This window comes from Acinonyx jubatus, chromosome C1 (genome assembly GCF_027475565.1).
Source record: "Acinonyx jubatus isolate Ajub_Pintada_27869175 chromosome C1, VMU_Ajub_asm_v1.0, whole genome shotgun sequence".
NCBI classification, from domain to species: domain Eukaryota; kingdom Metazoa; phylum Chordata; class Mammalia; order Carnivora; family Felidae; genus Acinonyx; species Acinonyx jubatus.
The window spans coordinates 178979979-178999698 of NC_069381.1; the positions used below are offsets into that span (position 1 = coordinate 178979979).

The 19720-nt window shown below is 40.4% G+C and overlaps 1 protein-coding gene across 1 annotated transcript in view; it reads left to right on the forward strand.

Annotated features, from left to right (window-relative positions):
• SLC39A10 (solute carrier family 39 member 10) overlaps positions 1–19720 on the forward strand; it is a 144175-nt gene that overhangs the window by 13218 nt on the left and 111237 nt on the right. Inside the window, exon 2 of the mRNA XM_027054331.2 lies at positions 17007–17109. The gene's annotated coding sequence lies outside the window, so the exon portion shown is untranslated. The remainder of the gene's footprint in view (positions 1–17006; positions 17110–19720) is intronic.

A 19720-nucleotide genomic window follows, 5' to 3' on the forward strand; every position in this document is an offset into this window, starting at 1 on the left:
GTAATTCAAAGCACTTGCATGTTTAAGTGAATTTCAAGAACCATCAGCTCAGTTGTGATCATGTGACATTCAGCCTCGCATATTACTCATATTGCAAGACATCACTCGTTTATCACGTTAAAATTTATTAGAAATGTTTGCTCGTCCTGTGGAACTCTCACAGTGTTACGGAACCAGGCCGGAATACTGGCAGAAAAACCAAGCGGCACTCAGAGATCTTGGTGGATCAGAGGTTTATTTAACCCCAGCGGGCTCAGAGGAGACCATTTCTCCAAAGATCTGAGCGCCAGATGCAAGTGGGGAGGGTAATTTATAGTTGTCAGCCTCCATATCTGTGGGAGTTTTCGTGTGCGTGGCAAACAGGGCAAGAAGAACCCAGAAGAGGGGTCTCTAAGCTAGAGACCAGAGCTTGTTTTAGTCCCATTGGCCATCTTTGGCACAGTATTTTATTCATTTCTCCAACATTCTCCCCTTTGATGTCTTTTAAAAAAACTTTTAGTAGGTATCACCTTTCAGTTTTACACGTTGGTATTCTTGAAGGCTGAGTGCAGTAGTTTGGCGAGCAACAGCGTTTTCAATAAAATGTACCATGGCATTCAATATACAGGGGCCGATGGATACAAGTAAAATTATGGAGAGGAGGGACCCCGCCAGGGCAGGAAGCCAGGATGCCCAATCTGTGAGATCCCATCCTTTCCATTGATTGATACTTTTCTGTTGTCTATCTTGAATTCTATCCTTGAGTCTTTTAACCTTAGTTGTAACTATTTTTGACTCGTTTATGAAACAGCAACATTCCTCCCCCAGAAAGATACAAGTCCCTCCTTTTTCTGAAGTGAGGAGGTCGAGTGTTCGCCTATTTTGGAGGGACACTGCTGCCAGGGAGTTTTTTTGGCTTTGTAGGGTTCCCAGGGAGTCTGCCATCCGTTCCACGTCCAGTTCGTTGGTGCAATCTCCATTAGCCCAACAGCAAGAAGCAAGATCAGGGCGATGACGCCAGTAAGGGGCAAGGGCTGGCAGAGTTGCATCCGAACCCCTGGGCCTGGTCCACAAGTTGATTCTTCAAGCTTCTGTCGTGTGCAGAACAGCCAGCTTCTGGGGTGTGGCTGGAGCAGGGTTGGAGATCTCAGGGGCCAGTGTCCTTTTGAGGGTCAGTTTAAGCAGGTTGATTGGATCTGGATCACTTTGCCAGGTTGTGGGTTCCTCTGAGTTGGCCTTCTTAACTCTGGAGTGATGGACCCATGGGGTGATACCTGAAACTGAATCCTCTATTTGGTTGTATATCTGTAAAGTCCACCTCCAAGTCTTCGAAAGGGGCGGGTTTCTGGTAACTGTCAGATCAGGTTTAGGGAAGATATGGTTTGCATATTTAGAGATCCATCCTGTTTTCCAGTTGTCTAAATAATCATATGCCTATGGGGTCTTATTATTATCCCCACAGAATAACAAGCACAGAAGATTGTCTATACATGAAATACTATGACAATTTTTCTGACGTTTACCTCAAGTTGTCTAGTTTAGGCAAACAACAAACATTTAAAGACAATCAATAGAATTTCACATCCATAACGGTGCATTGCTGAAACATAGTTTTTCTCTCTAAAAACCCCTCTTTCCAGAGATAGCCAAATTGAGACCAATGCGTTTGTAGAACCAGTCTTAACAAACCTGGCCTAATAATTTACATAAGCTCCTCAAGAATAGTGACTGATCATGAAGATCTTTTAAAGTTTGCTTTGCTGGAAACTTTTATAAGGAATCTTCCAGTTGAACTTTTAGTAGCCTTTTTCAGGCCAGAAGCCAAGCCAAATACTTGCCATCAAACAAGCCTGCAATACCTGTAGAATTGGGTGAATTCCTCTTTATGAGGTCCCCAAAATATCCTGAAGTTCCTGCACCCGCCAGGAAGTGACCTTCTTTAGTCACCTGGTGAGACTGCTGGGAACTCTGTAAGCGAGGTATCAGGCCACCATTTCCAAGGGGCTTTATGGCTCCATGTTTTATAAAGCCAACCTTAGTTCCTTAAAGCTGTCTGGTCATATCTGAGTCTATGAATGTCACTCTCATAGTCTCCCCAAAACCCCTTCTTTACTCTGTCCCGACCCCGTAATGTTCCCGTGAGTCAGAGTTGCAAAGACATACAGAGGGATAGGGGTGCCCCCTCTGATGAGGAGACCAGTCAGATGCCCGTCTGGCCATGTCCCGAAGGAACTTAAGTGACGCTTAGACGTAGCGGTCTCAGCTTTGTGACCTAAAGATCGGAAACTCTTCCGATGCTGCCATAGACTTTGTGCCATTCACCACGGAATCTCAGACAGTCCCACTCAAACTCCGTGGGCTTTCAGGGACCTTAAGGGTGCCCCCCTGTGGAGCCACAGAATCAAACTCGGCAGGCAAGCTAGAGCGAGTCACACGTTCACACTCACATACACACCAGAGGTTATAACATTCCCTCCCACAGAATTCCTACCTGTGAGACTTCTGAAGTCTCAGGGAGTGATCAGGTGCCCCTTCCACTCTTGTGAGTGCGCCTGGCTAGATCGGGCCCCAGCCTTACCGGTTCCGACGTTGGGTCCAGGTCCTCACCTGCCAAGTCTCCTCGAGTCCAGTGGGAATGGCAGACTGGGGGATGGCCTCAGGTGACCGAGCGGGAGACTGCTGAAATTCAGGCAGGGCACTCCTTCTCCCTTGCAATTCCTCATTCTGTCACCGCCTCACCGTTCTCCCAAACCGGTGGCAACAACGGGCCAGCGTGGTTGGGTTTTCTGGTCAGAGAACCAAATATGTTATGGAACCAGGCTGGAACGCTGGTGGAAAAACCAAGCGGCACTCGGAGATCTTGGTGGATCAGAGATTTATTTAACACCGGTGGTCTCAGAGGAGACTGTTTCTCCAAAGATTGAGCGCCGAATGCAAGTGGGGAGGGTAATTTATAGTTGTCAGCCTCCATATCTGTGGGGGGTTTTGCACGCACGGCAAACAGGGCAAGAAGAACCCAGAAGAGGGGTCTCTAAGCTAGAGACCACAGCTTGTTTTAGTCCCGTTGGCTATCTTTGGCTCAGTATTTTATTCATTTCTCCAACAGCAGAACAAGTTCCTCGTGGTCCAAGGTTTTACTGTATTTTCAGTTCTCAATGGCCAACAACGAAGTGTTCAAAGTTTAGGAAGTAGTATCCATAAATAAAGCTATGTGTGTAATAGATTTTCCCATAAGGGTATTTCAGGTAGGAGAATCATTACCTGCTATAAGTAAATAGCCCATGGTTGCCTGTGAAACTCACAAGCGATTGAAGTTTCCAGGACTCAAGGGCAGGTGTGTAATAGCTGAAACACAGATTCAGGCCCTGGACACCAATGAACAGAAATGTTCAAGACACTTGTCAGCAGGTGACAACAATTTTCAGCGGACCAAGCTGTATTTTGCACTGTTCAAATCCCTAAATTTTAAACACTTCTGCAGAGCTCTAAAATGAAATATCTGAAGGCAGCCCAGACTTTATAGTATTTCGTATGTGATTCTAAAAGCCTTCCAAAAGAGCCACATGGGCAGTTCATTTCTTTTTTCTTATAATAGTAATAGTAATAATAATAATAATAAATGAAGGTTGAACCCCGCCCCAGAGTAGAACTACTTCTGGCTTAACATCTTTTTGGCCCAATGCCCCAACAGCTTAGTTACCAGACAAGTCTAGAAGAACATTTCTAGATGACATTTCTAACTGAAGATCTGGACCATGGGGGAGAGGGGGAGGGAAGAGGGCATTGTTTTCCTTTTGACTGGAAATCTAGTGTGTTTACAACTAAAACAAAAGCACAGAGCCACTGTACCTAGATTCCAAACTCTTTTCAAGATAAGACAGCAACCTCCCAAAGTGAGTCATTGGCTGCATTTGTAAAGCTGTGAAGGTGGGGCACCCACTATTGTAAAACAGGACTTTAGATTTGTTACCATACCCATGATGTTAAAAAGAAAAGGTACAAAAAAAAAAAAAAATTAGGTTGCAAAGTAAAATCTGACTCCAGAATTTTGGCAAGGTTTCTTGCCTTGACTGCAAACATTTCAAGGAGAGGGTAGCCTCTTTTTCCAATCTCATCTTTTCAAAGAAGCAAATTCAAGCAGAAGAATTCGCACTGATCTCCCCGCTGATAGGACCCAAAGGGCAAAATGGGACTGTGTAACACAGTGATGGAAAGAGGAGGAAACTACTGTTTTCCTGAAGCTAATCTGAGGGTTGTCATGGTAACTCACCAGGGTACAGACTATTGTAGCTTCAGGGTATAATTTTGGTTTACATTCTTAAAAGAGGATATCACGTGCTTGCATTAAGAGTCACAGAAGAATCTTTTGGAAGTGGATAGCACTGATTTAAGTTTTGGGTTTGGGCCTTTGAGAGAGTAGGTGTTTAGGGAGAAAACAACAGAAATACGTCAATTGGTAAATCTTGCTAAATCAAGGGGGCTGGGTGAGAGGAGAGACCCAGAGAAACAAAGACTCATACTAGATAGTACAACTAAAAGAAAGAATCTGAAGTAAAAAACAACTGGAGCCATTTGGTAATTTAAATATGCACATTGGTCTAAGAATTGAAGCTTTAAGAGAAATTGCTCTCTGCTATTAGCTTCTCTGTTATCTTGGTATTAAATATGAAAGACTCTATTTCAATGGATTTGATCCTGCTGTTTTTCTATATTTTCATTCTGAAACCATTTCTTTTCTATATTAATAACCTTATACAGGGTTTCCCCTTCTTACAGAAAAGCATAAATGACATAAGGTTTCATTGTAGCAGTTACTTTCAGAACAATTACTTCTGGTAGAAGCTTAACTATATGGAATTCTGCAACTAAATTTTTATCTAATTTTTCGTTTGACTGTGGTATTCCCTAAGCCTATCTCTCTGGCTTCTCAGATGGCAGTACTATATCCTTGAGGAACAGGGCTCTGTACCAACAGGCACTCCTTCCTGAAGCTTTAGCTTTATGAGAAAATTTTGGGGAAAAGAGATTGTAGAATAGACTGCCAAATTCAAAACAACATTTCAGACAAAATAGAATGAGAAAGACCTATCCCGTTTGGGGCAGGACAGCTTTGTGTTACCTATGCCAAACTCCTCTCGATCCTGCATGATTTTCAGTATTAGTACTTTTTGGAAAACTGAGAAGCCGTGATTCCAACAGTCAGTCTCTTAGGGATTTCTGAGGATGAATCCAAACAGGGCAACGTGCAAGTTACCCCAAATTACTATTTAATTATTCACACCTGTTTTGGGGCATGGTGACTTGCCTTTTTTTACAGCAATTATAAGGTGTTATGTGGGCTAGTGTGATTCTAAGTCAGAGGTCAACAATCTACTCTCTGCATGCCATATCCACCACCTGTTTTTCTACCACCTGCAAGCAAAGAATGATTTTTTACATTTCTCAATGGTTGCAAGAAAATCAAAAGAAGAATATCCATGGCATGAAAATTATATGAAATGCAATTTCAGCTGCAAAGGAAGTTTTATTGGAACACAGCCACACATTTGCTTATGCATTGTCTGGGGCTACTTTCATGCTGTAAAAATAGAGTCAACTAGGTGCCACAGAGACCATATGACCTAAAATAGTTACTTCTTGGCCCTTTATGGAAAATTGTAGCCAGTCTCTACTCTAAGTCATGATCCTCACTATTATTGCAGCCTGGGTTATCTAAATTTAAAACCTCAATCAAATTATATTAATATTCCACTAATGACAGTGTTCTAATGAGAGTTCATTGTTCTGCAGTAGGTGCCTAAAAATGGGGAGGCCAGATAACTCGATGGTAAGACTAACAAAAAGACAAGATACACAAAGAAAAACAAGGGATATGGTAATACTTCCAAGTAATCTCTTCCAAAGAAAATGGAAAACTTTTCAATGATATTTGCTGTTAGGTTTCCTTTTACATAACAGAAATCAAAATGTCCTAGTTTCAACCCCCTGGAAACTGGACACCCCCACCTGATCAGCAATTTTCTTTCAGAGAAATTAATGATCAGTGTGTGCTAGTTCAAATTATGACCTTATTTGTCAAACTGTCTGTGGTTCAACGCGCTGGGGAAAATGGCAAAAGGAAGGAAGCATTTAGATATGTGTCTTTGAAACTTCATTCATCTTGAATTAATTGAAGAAGCCATAAGAATAGTTTTCTGGGGGTGCCTGGGTAGCTCAATCCGTTAAGCATCTGACTTGATTTCAGCTCAGCATTCTCTGTCTCTCCCTCTCTCTGCCCTCCCATGTAGATTCTCTCTTACTCGCTCTCAAAATAAATAAATAAACTTAAAAAAAAAAAAGAAGAAGAATAGTGTTCTGGGCTTGCTTTAAAAAGAGGAAAGGTGTTATTGTTGTTTTTTTAATTAAAAGTCTAGTTAATGCTTTTAATTTAGCCAAGTTTCTTGTCTCCCTATTTAAGTCTGAGACTGTAGTACTTTTTCTTGGGTCCTAGCAAATCTTTTTTAAAAAAGAGAAAAACTGGATTAACAATTGTACCGTTGCCTTATCGGAGTCCTTCTCCATCTTTCTGCTGATGTACATGGGTTGTGCCCAAGGTTGTACATAATTCCAGGATCCACTGACTACAATGCAATCACACTCTGGCTTGTGGAATGGAATGCCAGTAAATCCAAGACAGCTATGAATCCACTCTTGTGAATATTTTAAGTAAACTTCAGGACATTTATGCCAATTAGGACTTGTGAACAGCAAGTTGGTTGAGACACATCTCACACAACTAGTCACAACACCTCAGTTGAACAAGAGCTATGGCCTGAGAACACATCTTCAGTGACAGAGCCAAAATATTCGGTGTGTTGGCGCTTCAGCTTCTGGAGAGCATTCTCTGGGCAGCAATCTGGGTAACAGTGGATCTGACTCATGGTACTTCTGGCAGAAGAGGCTCCTGGAAGTTGAATGTTAACGGTCTCTCACAGCCTCACATTTGACTCCACTTCTGGCACACCTCACCCTTTTCTAGCCTGTTGCCCATCAGTTCAGTGAGCTGTTCTGTTCAGTCCCTTTGGACTCAGGTACAGGTAAGGGATCATCTCCCCTCTGTACGTCAAGCTGCCAAGGGTTCTCAGAAACCTCAGGAACAGCTGGTATTTTGTTGCACTAGAATTACTTATTTCTGTGCATGCTTGGCAGTATTTTCAAGAACGTGCTTATTTTTCACTGGACACGAATGACTCTCTTCCAAGGTCAGACCTTCTCAGAGTCTTGCTCTCAAGTATTCAGGACAGCAGGTATTTCAGGAATAAGCATCCATCAAAATCATTCTGTTTGAGGAAATATCATTTGATACACAGTACCTCCTTTTAACCAGTTTAAGAAATAGAGGGGAAAGTTCTGGTACAATGGATCTAGGTTAAAAGAATACCTACACTTAAGGAGAAAATGAAATTTCCTAAGTCAACAGCATACTGTCTTTTAGATATCTTCTCTCTTAGGACAGCTTGTGGCTTTATCAGACGTGAGTAGCAGAGGTAGGTCAGCTGGGGCATGTCAGCAGTAATGTGGTGCTAGGCAAGTTAGGATAATTGCTATGAATCTCCAGGGAATCTTCATTCCCCAGAGCTTGTAGGTTTAACTGCAAAGGGGAACGCCAAGGAACACAGTTCTAGTACTGAGGTAGGAAAAAAAATGGTCCCTTGATTATCAATTTGGTGGCTGGCTGTGTGTTCTCCAGAAACAAGAAGTCTACTCTGAATACAAGGCTGATTGCAAAAACTGAGATTTAATTAACACCAGATCCCTAGATAATGCATGCATATACATTCTGGAGGTGGCCTATGCTATTCGGCAGCCACAAACTCAATGCTAAGGCTGTCTGCAGAGCCCTGTCCATCTGGTTGGACTTTTCTCTTTATTCTGCCTCCTGATAAAAAGATAAAGCTTTTCCTTTCTTGCCATAAACAGTTCTTCCATCATGACTTTTGAACAATACTCTTTCTCTTGGCTTGCTTTTTCTTAATGTCTTAAATGCTTTATACCAAGGGGCACCTGGGTGCCTCAGTCTGTTGAGCATCCAACTTCTGCTCAGGTCATGATCTCACGGTTGGTGAGTTCAAGCCCCACATCATCCTCTGTGCTGTCAGCACAGAGCCTGCTTTGGATCCTCTGTCCCTCTCTCTCTGCCTCTCTCCTGCCTACGCTATCTTTCTCAAAAATAAATAAACCCTAAAAGAAAATTAAATGCTTCATACGGAAATCATTTTTTTCATTTTCACTTTTGATTTTTTTGCTTTTCCCGTCTTATTTTCTTTAGTAATTACGTAACTTCAATTTTAAATGTGAAAATGCTGGTGCTTTCACACATTCTTTTTCAAAAGAAGTGATAGGAGTTGATGGATTTCCTTAGCATGTCGGAAACTGACTTAGCAACATGTTTTTTAAAAATCTACCTTTGATTACACTGGATTTTTCATGTCATTTCTATAGCTTCTGTTTTTTTCAGCTGTATTGAAGCATAGTCTACATACAATAAAACTTAATAATTTTAAGTGTACATTTGGAAGGGTTTTAACAAACGTATAATGGTCCGTAACCACTACCAAAATCAACATACAGAATACTTCCATCACCCCCCAAGGACTTCCTTCCTGCCCCTGTGCTGTTAATCCTCTGCTCCCCCCTCCCTTAGCCCCTGAAAGGCCCACTCACCTTTCTGTCACTAGAGTCTGACTTTTTAGAATTTCATATAAATGGATCATTTTGTGTGTATTCTTTTGTCCTTGGCTTCTTTCACTCAGCAAAATGCTTTTGAGATTTTCCATGGCCAGTGACTTGTTCTTTTTCATTATTACACATGTCCGTAGTTTATTCTTTTGTTGTGAAATACTTTTCCATGGTACGAGTCTACCCTCTATCAGTGGATCAGTTGATGGACATTTGGGTTGTTTTCATTTTTTTGCCCATTACAAACAAGCTTCTATGAACATCGTCTATGCACAAGTCTTTGTGTGAATATGTTTTTGTTTTCTTTCGGTAGATACCAAAGAGGGGGAGTGCTGGATCATGTGGCAAATGTATGTTTAATTTTTTTAAGGAACTGTAAACAGTTTTCCAAAGTGACTCTACCATGTTGCATTCCCACTAGCAGCGTATAAGGGGCTCAATTGTTTCACATAATCACCAAAACTTGATACCAAATTATCACTATTTTAAGTTTTAGTCATCATATAGTGGTAATTTATGTGATTTTAATTTATATTAACCTAATGAGTAATGTTGTTTACTTCATCTAAAAAGATTTTTGGTTTCATTCATTTTTCTGTTGTCCATTTTCTGATTCATTCACTTCTACTCTATCTTTTTTCCTTTTCCTGTTTTACTTTGGTTTGATTTGTTCTTTTTTCTTTTATATGAACACTTTTATGATCTTATTCTTAATTCTGTTTTCTTTTCTTTTCTTTCTTTCTTTCTTATTGAGAATGTAGGCATTGACCCTTTTGCTTTTGATCCTTAATTCTTAAAAAAAAATTTTTTTAACGTTTATTTATTTTTGAGACAGAGAGAGACAGAGCATGAATGGGGGAGGGACAGAGAGAGAGAGGGAGACACAGAATCGGAAGCAGGCTCCAGGCTCTGAGCCATCAGCCCAGAGCCCGACGCGGGGCTCGAACTCACGGACCTCGAGATCGTGACCTGGCTGAAGTCGGACGCTTAACCGACTGCGCCAGCCAGGCGCCCCGATCCTTAATTCTTAATATGGTTGTTTAATATGAAACTTTTACATCATTCATTTTATTTATTTATTTTTTTAGAGTCATCTTCACACCTGATGTGGGGCTCTCACAACTCCAAGATCAAAAGTCACATTCCTTACTGATTGAGCAACCCCTCTTTCATTTTAGATCTTTCTTCTCTTCTAATATAAGCATTTAGTATCATAAATTTCTCATCAAACTCCACTTTAGTTGTATTACATACATTTTGCTGTGTTGCATGTTTTTTAAAAAAATGCTTATTTATGTATTTATTTATTTTTTTGAGTGAGAGAGCGTGAGCAGGGGAGGGGCAGAGAGAGGGAGAGAGACAATCCCAAGCAGGTCCCCAGCTATTGGCACAGAGCCCAACTTGGGGCTTGATCCCATGAACCATGAGATGCTGACCTGAGTGGAAATCAAGAGTCAGATATTTAACCGACTGAGCCACCCAGCTGCCCTGTTGTGTTTAAATTTTTATTGACTTCGAAATATTTTCCTTTTTTTTTTTTTTTACCCTGGGTTATTTGGAAGTATGTTGCTTACTCCAACTATTTGAGAATTTTCTAAGTATCTAGAAGATGACTGATTTTGGTCATAGACAGTTTTTTTAATTTTCAATATCATTAAATTTATTGAGATTTATTTTAAACCTAATCTGATGTATCTTGAATGTTCCATGCATAGTGGAAAAAAAAATGTGGATTCTGTTATTTCTGGATGGAGTGCTCTGTATATGTTAATTAAGTCAAATTGGCTGATGGACTGACAGTTTATTACTGTATCCCAAGTACTTGAACTGTCAGTTCTCTATAAATACTTGTTGTATGAATGAATGAATGAATGAATGAATGAATACATGATCTATAGCATGACTATGATTATTATTTTTATCCCCCCCCCCCCCTTGGAATTCTAAACAGTGGCCTGGCTGAAGAATAATCTCAAATCTAATCAGTGTATCTATTTCTCTAGCAACCAGACAGTCACATCTGAGCAGTAAGTTGAAAGTCCATTCAGACTGTACGGCCTCCCTTTTGCGTCAATTCTAGATCTGTCACTGCAAGGTTTGCTGTGTACAGTTTTCCTGGTTACTTAAACTTCAAGAGATTGCTGATCATTTCTTTGTACATGCAAACTGCCTTTCATTAATGTTCTGGAAGAAAATACCCAGCAGAAAAGAACTTAAATACATGTAAGGAGAGTTCAGCACACATTTGATTTCATGGTGGACAGCTGAGGGGGCCAGAGGTGAGGGAGATCATGGCACTGAAATTTTTCTAATGCGAGTACATTCTTTAATGATTACAATTTTTATTTATTGATTATTATTTTTTTAGAGAAAGAGAGAGAGAATGAGCAGGAGAAAGGGGCAGAGGGAAAGAGAGAGAATCATCAGTGGGGCTGGGTCCCACAACCCTAGGATCATGACCTGAGCTGAAATCAAGAGTTGGACGCTCAACCAACTGAGTCACCCATGTGCCCCGATAACTACAATTTTTTAATGTACTTTGTCTTCACAAAAGTTTGTTTCTTTGCATGAATCTTTCACTTATTTATTTTTTCATTATTTATTTGAGAGAGAGAGAGAGAGAGCACACAAGTTAGGAAGAAGGGTAGAGGGGGAGAGAGAATCTTAAGCAGGCTCAATGCTCAGCACAGAGCCCAACTTGGGAGGTCATGATCTGAGCTGAAAACAAGAGTCAGACACTCAACTAATTGATCCTCCCAGGTGCCTCTTTGTATGAATCTTTTAAAAGAGATGTCAGCGATGTTTGTGGCCCAGGAATAAAAGTGGCAGTACTTGCAATCAAGATTATCAGTCTTTTTAGAATAGCTTCACCATACCACCCCCCCCAAAAGTTACATTTCATGTTTATTTCTTTTCAAAATTCAGGCAAATCAACATTAGTTTGTGACTTTTAGAACACCCTGTGAAATTGCTATAGATAAACTGCATGCCAGAAAACCAGGATGTCTGGATTAGGATTGTCACTGTTTTGTGACTGTGAAACCTATTAACGAGAGTTCTGATTTGTATAGTCTCCAAAAATGATGAGAGCATTATATTTTCCTAAATTAATGCATCTAAGTCCACATAAAATGTGTGCACTATTAACGCCCATCTCTACTCCTGTCATTTCAGTTCTTTTTCTTCTTTTTCTTTAACTGCCTCCCAGGAAACCTTGATAGAAATCAAGTCTGGCCAGTTTTGTTAGTTCTTGCCTCAAGTATAAGTGCTATCTTTAAAATCAGAGTTCTGCTTGCTAGTCTCAAGTGTTGCTAATTAGGCCAAAACATGTCTTAGCCTGAGAATTTCTCTGCGTAATTTTAAGTTTTAATATGTAAGAAAGCTAGCCAAAAGAATATTATATGTGGATTTTTGGGGGGTTAAACCTATTGAAACCAATTTAACACAATTCGCTATAAAAACTTCCCTCTACCCTCTGAAATATTTTAATTAGGTACAGCTTTGAGTATGCAAACATTAACTTGACATATTCTTCTCTTTAGCTCATGGTTTCCTACATTTTCCCTTTGACTATTTTTTTCTTACATTACTCCCACAAAGGGATTCTTTGTGGCTTATTTTCAGAAAATCAGGAAGAATGATTCTGCTCTGGTAGGAAGGAGAATCATTCTGAATCCAACAAGAACTGCTTAGTTTTGAGAGCCTGAGAAGGTGGCCATTAGTCATGACTTTGGGGACCAGCACTGCCCCATGGGAGCAGTTACTGGAAGAAGTGGCCTGTGTGAGGACTTAGGCAGTGGGGGCCTGAGCTGCTGTTCCCCTGTCTCTAGGGCCCCCAAAGCTTCACTCAGCTGGAAAGCCCTACTGCTTCCCCTGAAAAGTGGTAATAAATCACGGTGCAGCTCTACAGCGGTATGAGTCCTCTGTGTCACCTATACTTAGGGATTAAGCTGGGTTATTCCTGGATGGCACCTTGAGTCCCTAGTGCCAGTCTGCTTTTGAAATAACCTTTCACTGACTTCTAAGTGTGCTTTTATTCTGAGGCTGCATAGGGCCACTAGCTACTTCTGGTTGTGTTGAGTAGAAAAGGCACCCCTTCCTCGGAGGTAGGTAAATGCAGCCCTGTGCCAGGACACTCCGCTTGCCCGGCGTTTTTATGTAGGTACAACCTGCACAAGTATTTATGTGGCCGCCCGGCCACTACATCTGTGACCATGACCCTAGGATCACCTGGCAGGAAGTAGTCTGTCCTGAATGTCTTTTGAAATCCCCTCTGGGTTGTGACAGCTAGAATGACAGGGGAGTTAAAAGACAAATAAGGCTGGCAATTGTCACAAGTTGCTGCAGAGAAAGGCCATAAGGTGTGGACTGAAACCATTCTGCTGTTTCTTATCTTTTGTCCCCCTTCCTCACAGAGGGCCTTCCTTGTCAACCCATTGAGAGTGGAGTGCCATGTTTTTCTTCCAACAAGTGATAATCATTGTATTTGTGTGTTTATTTTGTTCATTACCTATCTTTTCAGCTATCTTTTCGAGGTGTTGGCCAATACACCCCTATCACATAGCTACTACTTGACACAGAGTTGGCACTTAATAAACACTTGAATGAAGAAATGTCTTTAGTAACCTCCGACAGTGGCAAGGATGAGAGATATGAAGGTGATCTCAAATAACAGGGAGACAGGGGGCGCCTGGGTAGCTCAGTCTGTTAAGCGTCCTATTCTTGATTTTGGCTCAGGTGGTGGTCTCATGATTTGTGAGATCGAGCCCCATGTTAGGTGTGGATCCTGGTTGAGATTCTCTCTCTCCTCTCTCTCTGCCCCTCCCCCTCCCTGTGCACACTCTCTCAAAATAAGTAAATAAACATTAAAGAATAAATAAAATAACAAGACAGGGTGGACAGCAGCCCTTGATCAGGAGATACCATTGATTTGATTTCCCTTACTGCAGGGACTTTCCTTGACTCTCCTCTTTTTACAGATAAGAGAGGCTGGGCAGTTGATGTTTCATTGTTTGTTTTTAGCTAACATTCACCGGAGAAGGCCAGGCACTGTACTAAGGGTTTTGTTTACACACATCATGTCATCCGACCTGTACAACAATCACTCTACGAAGTCCGTGTAATTATTATTCCATTTCAAATGTAAGGAAACTGAGATCTACTTGGGGGATAATGGTAGGTAGTTCTATAGCTAACATAATAAATGACAACGTCAGGAGTTGAACTCATCTATCTGATCCCGACTATCCAACTCTTCAACGTTATTTTTTCCCACTTGTACTTTTTAAAAATGTATTTATTTTAGGTAGGCTCCACATCCAATGACAACGTGAGGCTTGAACTCATGACTCTGCGATCAAGGCTCTGACTGAGCCGGCCAGATGCCCCTTCCTTCCCACTCTTAAGCATTATTAAACATGCCTTTATCTTGAACACAGCGAGGCAGGAGAAGGTGCAAAGTGCGAGCCCCTATCACAAACTCCCCTGGCCTTGGTCTCATGGCCCAATCTACATTTGGCCTTCCCAGACAGTGGAGGATTTCCAATCCTGCCTGTGTCCTAACCTAGTAAATTACAGTCTTCGTATTCCATTATCTCATTTTGCCTCCTTGGTGCTTACTGTCCACACTGTGGGCAGAGAGCTGTCTACCTCATGGTTTCCACATCCCTAGCTAGATACAGACTGTTTCCCACTCTCAGCAAGGCAAAAGCGAGGATGGGTCATTTGGCTCAGCAGCAAGCAACATTCAGTCTCTGGTGGGATTCTTTCCCCCAAAGTTTTAATGATGCCCTAAAATAGCAAGCTTTTGAACCTCGTTCAGTTCAGAGACTTCTATTATTGGTGTCCCAGAGCCCTGGCAGTTAGGGAATATCTGCAACTCACAGAAAAAATCATAGGCAACTGCCCCTTGAACCTAGTATCAAGAGATGTTTAAAAAAAAAAAGTTTATTAAATTTTCTCATCCCAAATGATAAAAAAAAAATTATGACCAATTTTATAGCTATGCTACATATTTACTCACTGAGTAGAACACTATGGTAACTATTTAAGGTAATATATGGCATTTCAATACATGCAAATTACATTATGACTCAGAATTCTTCATTTAAACACACGTGTTCAAGGCCTTGGTGAAAGGAAAGAAATAAAGATGCCTAAGTTGACTCCAAGAGGTTAAAAATCTAATTGTAATTATTTATAACCAGACGCCGATAAATGGGTTATTTTGGTCTTTTAAAAATCCTCATATCCCTTTAGAAACTGATCTGACACTCCAGCCTCCTACCAACAGGACACGCACGTGGTTTCGTTTCTTGGCCTCAGCTGCTGCTACTTTGGTAGATCACACCTTGCATGTGCAAGAACAGAGTAGGATACGAGGACCACAGCAGTTACTAGTTCCCCCCCCCTTTCTCTCCCTCCCCTGACCCAGCCCAGTTTTGTGGATGAAAAAAATTGAGGCAAGTCCATCTGTGGCTTTTCCAGATCTAAATGTGGGGTAACACAGAGACATATAGTCCAGTGTTTGAGCAAATATTTTCTGATCCCGTACACGGCACGGATATGGCTGAAGATAAGCTCAAGTTTAAGACGCATTTTATTTTGTGAACTTGTGAAAGTCGCACAAAATATATTAACATATATTAATTACCCTTGATTATTATCCATGCTAGGCAGAAAGTATTTAAAATCACAAAAACATTTCTGCCTGCATCTTGAGGCTTATACCAGCAAACATTAAGAATCGTTCATCATGAGCTCTTTCAGGAAAGAAAAAAAGCATTAAAATGTTTTATGCTGCAATTAAAAGTCCACCATGTTACTTTTCTTTATGTTTTTTTTTCTTTTTTTTTTTTTGGTCACCACTATACCTTAATAGCATGCAGTAAAGATAAAGGTGTCAATTGAGATAAATTTTTACTACATGCTAGAAAAGGGGAGCCTGAGTAAGTCCAAGCAATTTATTTCAATCCAGCAAACATTCTTCAAAAGCCTAGGACCAGTCTAGGTGCTACAGGCAGAGAGCACAAAAAGAAGCAGAATCCTAATGGGGAAATGAGACAATACAGAAATAGTGATATTATAGAGTAGGGCAATTATTAAATGAGGAGATTTGCAGCTAGGGGAAGGAGAATGGAAATATTTGAGAAGTTGGTGATAAGAGAGGCGTAGATGTATGATATGATTTCAATTAAGAATTACTCCAGGGTCCCTTGGTGGCTCAAGTCAGTTGAGCGTTTGACTTTGGCTCAGGCCATGATCTTACGGTTCCTGTGTTCAAGCCCCGCGACAGGCTCTGTGCTGACAGCTTGGATCCTGCTTCGGATTTTATGTCTCTTTCTCTCTCTCTCATTCCCCCACTTGTGCTCTGTCTCTCTTTCTCTCAAAAATAAATAAAACATTTTAAAAAATTGAGAAAAAAAAAAGAATTACTCCAAAAAAAAAAAAAAAAAGAAAAAGAAAAAAAAAATCACTCCAGACCATGACCTCCTCGAAGGTGACACATACAGTTGGATCTAGCCTCGCTGGTTTCTGTTTGGCCATTACTTCTCCCCCACTTTCTCTTTCATCACCCTTCCCATGCCCAGAGAAGAAAGAAATGGAAGGGCGAATACTTTTCTTTCTCTTCAAATGTAAACTGTATTGTTCCATCTAGGGACAATAAGATAGAGGCATATACTTTGCTAGGATGAGGCAGAACGTAAGCTGTGAAAAAATACAAACCTTTCCAGATTTTAAAGGGATAACTCATGGGAATGAAAACATTAGAAGGGGAAAAGACAGGATGTGTGTGTTGCCAGTTTACCACAGTCGTGGTGTTATGATAGGATCTGTCCAAAAGACCTTGTTTTATTTATTTAATCGAGTAATCACACTCTCTCTGACACTTTTGGATGGCAAGAGCAAAAATAAAGGTATCCATGAAGTCAGACCTGCAGTTGCCAGGAAGTAGTAAAGAATGCCAGTTGAATCTCTGCTACCTGTGTAAGTCCTAAGGGAAAGATGAGCTCATGGAAGCATATATAGATCATCACAAGGCAGAATTAAAATACATTAAGTATGGCAGTCGGATATAAACCCCTGAGGGTTATGCAACATAAAAAGAATAGTTGAAGTACAACCTAAAGCTTTAAAAGGGGGAAGCCTAAGATCCTCACTGGCTGGGGAAAACAGTTACTGCACACTCATCAAGGGAAAGACCTTATATAAAGCTTGGGATTTGAAACCCCTAGCACTCCAACTGATCTAAGTGAATGTAAATTTAGGAGGAAGGACTTGTTTTATTTTTGCATTTGTGGTCTCCACAGCCTCTGGACGGACCTGACAGGCTTCTAGAATTTATCTGAATTGGATTGAGCTGAAATAAAGAGGGAAGGATCCCAAATCATCTACTGAGATCTTCTTTAAAGGGTAAGTTTCATTTATTTACCATTTTAAAAAAATGGTATAGTTACTTGGCAAAGTATATGCTATTGGCTAGACAGACATTTACTTTAATATTTCATTTTTGGGTAACTGTCTTCAGTAGTACTGGGATCAGTACATGAGTGACAGATATGCTCCCCTCACCACCCGCCCCCCCAACCAGGAAGCTTCACATTCTGGGAGTGTGCCATGCCATAAACCTTTGGTGTATTCATGAATTGACATCACCAGGGAACTTAATGGGGACTAAAAGTAAAAACTAAAGACTTTAAAATAGAATAAAGCGGATACCAGTCAAAAGGAAGAAATGTATAATAAATTCATACAAAGGAATAAAAAACGTGAATTAAAATCAAAAGAATGCTGACATTACGGAAAGCATTAAAAATGGAGAAGCAGGTATAGGAGGGAGATTTACTTGCAAAGACATTACTTTAAGGACATAATGTGGGCAAGGGATTTTATGCAGGAATGCATTAGAGATTGCTGTCAAAAATAACCCAAAATGATTGAAAAGAGGTATTTGGCTAAAAAAAAAAAATGAGCCAATGTGGACATTCCTTTTGGCAGACAATGGCTCTCAAAAATATACGGAGAGCCACAAAAATAAACAGTAAACATTTTGGAATAATGAAGAAAACATTTATAGTGCATAGGTATATATAATTAAAATTTTAGGAATGTCCATTAACTGTAATAAGTAACACGAACAAAATAAGGGAGACAAATCTAGAAAGAAAAAAATAACCGTGTTTTTTTTTTTCTTATAATCTCAGAAACGGACCTAACCAGAAATGTTGAGAGTTAGTAGAGACTAAATGATTACTTACGGGTGTGTTTAGGCTCACAGGGAAACTCATCCTAGAGAATTCTGAAGCAGAAACACAACAGCCACAAACTTGGAAAACCTGAGTAACTCTACCTGGAAGCCAAATAAGCCTCCACATTGAAAGAAGTCCTTTTATTCTATGAAAGAAAAAACAAAAAACAAAACAAGACTTTAAACATTCGGCAAACTTAGTTACTCGTAAAAAGTAAATAACACAGCACACCAAAGATATGGTACAGTTCTTTCAGAAACAAATTATGACTTAATTTAAAAGGCAATACACTAATTTCAGGCTACCATTTCAGGAAAAAATAAGGAATTGAGAATTAAAAGTCTTGCTGTGTGCTTTCTTTCCACATAGAGAAACTAAAATGAAATGGAGGGAGAGAAATCCTGTAAAGAAAAAGTATTCAGTCAGCTTTCGGATGCTTTGGTATAAAGAACTGATCATGGGAGTGTAATTCTATCAACAGCTGGGTTTCAGTCTGCTCCAGTAGGTTCCATCTTGTATTAGGGGGAGAGCTTGTAGTTGTGTATGTTCTTTCCTTTCAGTGATTCCAAGTTTAGGGTCAGTTATACTGTGAAAGGCTTTATACTTGCTTGCTAATCCTGGGATAACAGAAATATTAGCCAGTGTGCCTTTAGAGCTTAAAAGATCTGTAAATGTGGGGCACCTGGGTGGCTCCGTAGGTTAAGCATCTGACTCTCGGGTTTTGGCTCAGGCCATGATCTCATGGGTTTGTGGGATTGAGCCCCATGTTGGGCTCTGCGCTGACAGCACAGAGCCTGCTTGGGATTCTCTGTCTCCTCCTCCCTCTGCCTCTCCCATGTTTGCTCTCTAACTCTCTTTCAAAATAAATAAATACTAAAAAAAAAATCTGGAAATGTAGTTCAGTACCCAAGTTTTTTTTTTTTTTTTAATGTTTATTTATTTATTTTTGAGAAAGAGAGCACAAGCAGGGAGGGGCAGAGAGAGAGAGAGAGAGAGAGAGAGAATCCCATGTAGGCTCTGTGCTCTTAGAACAGAGCCCCATACGAGGCTCATAGTCACGAACCACGAGATCATGACCTGAGCTGAAATCGAGGGACAGATAGATGCTCAACCAACTGAGCCACCCAGGGACCCCAGTACCCACGTTTTTACTTGTTTGGTTATGTTATATTTGGCATTTAAACTATCCTTTTCATTGACCTCACATTTTATTTAGATGAGTAAATTTGATTTTTTCTGCAGGTATGTGAATCTATTAATGTAATGTAGATACTTACACATGCTTTGAAAAAGTATGTAGTGGATATGTAATTGTTTTAAGAAAAAAAATTTTTTTCTCCTGTGCACCTATTTGGAAGTATGCACCTAACACATTGAGGTACCGTTTTAAGCCACACAAAAAGATAAGTAACCAGCCTTTGCCCTCAAGGAGATTACTGTCTATTTTAGCAGATTTAATTTACCAAATCTGTTTTTTTCATAAGATGAAAGAATATTTAAGCTCTGCATATGTTGAGTAAGCACCTTGCCTAAGCAGTGGTGAGATAAAATGACTTTGGAGTTAGATGGACCTGGGCTTTTACCCGGGCACACTTAGTATTTCTGATCCTTTAAGTCTGAGAGTTTACTTTTTTTTTTAAGTTTATTTATTTATTTTGAGAGAGAGAGAGAGAGAGAAAGAGAAGGCATGAACAGAGAGGGGCAAAGAGAGAGGGAGGGAGAGGGAATCCCGATGCGGGGCTCAAACCCACAAACTGCAAGATCATGACCTGAGC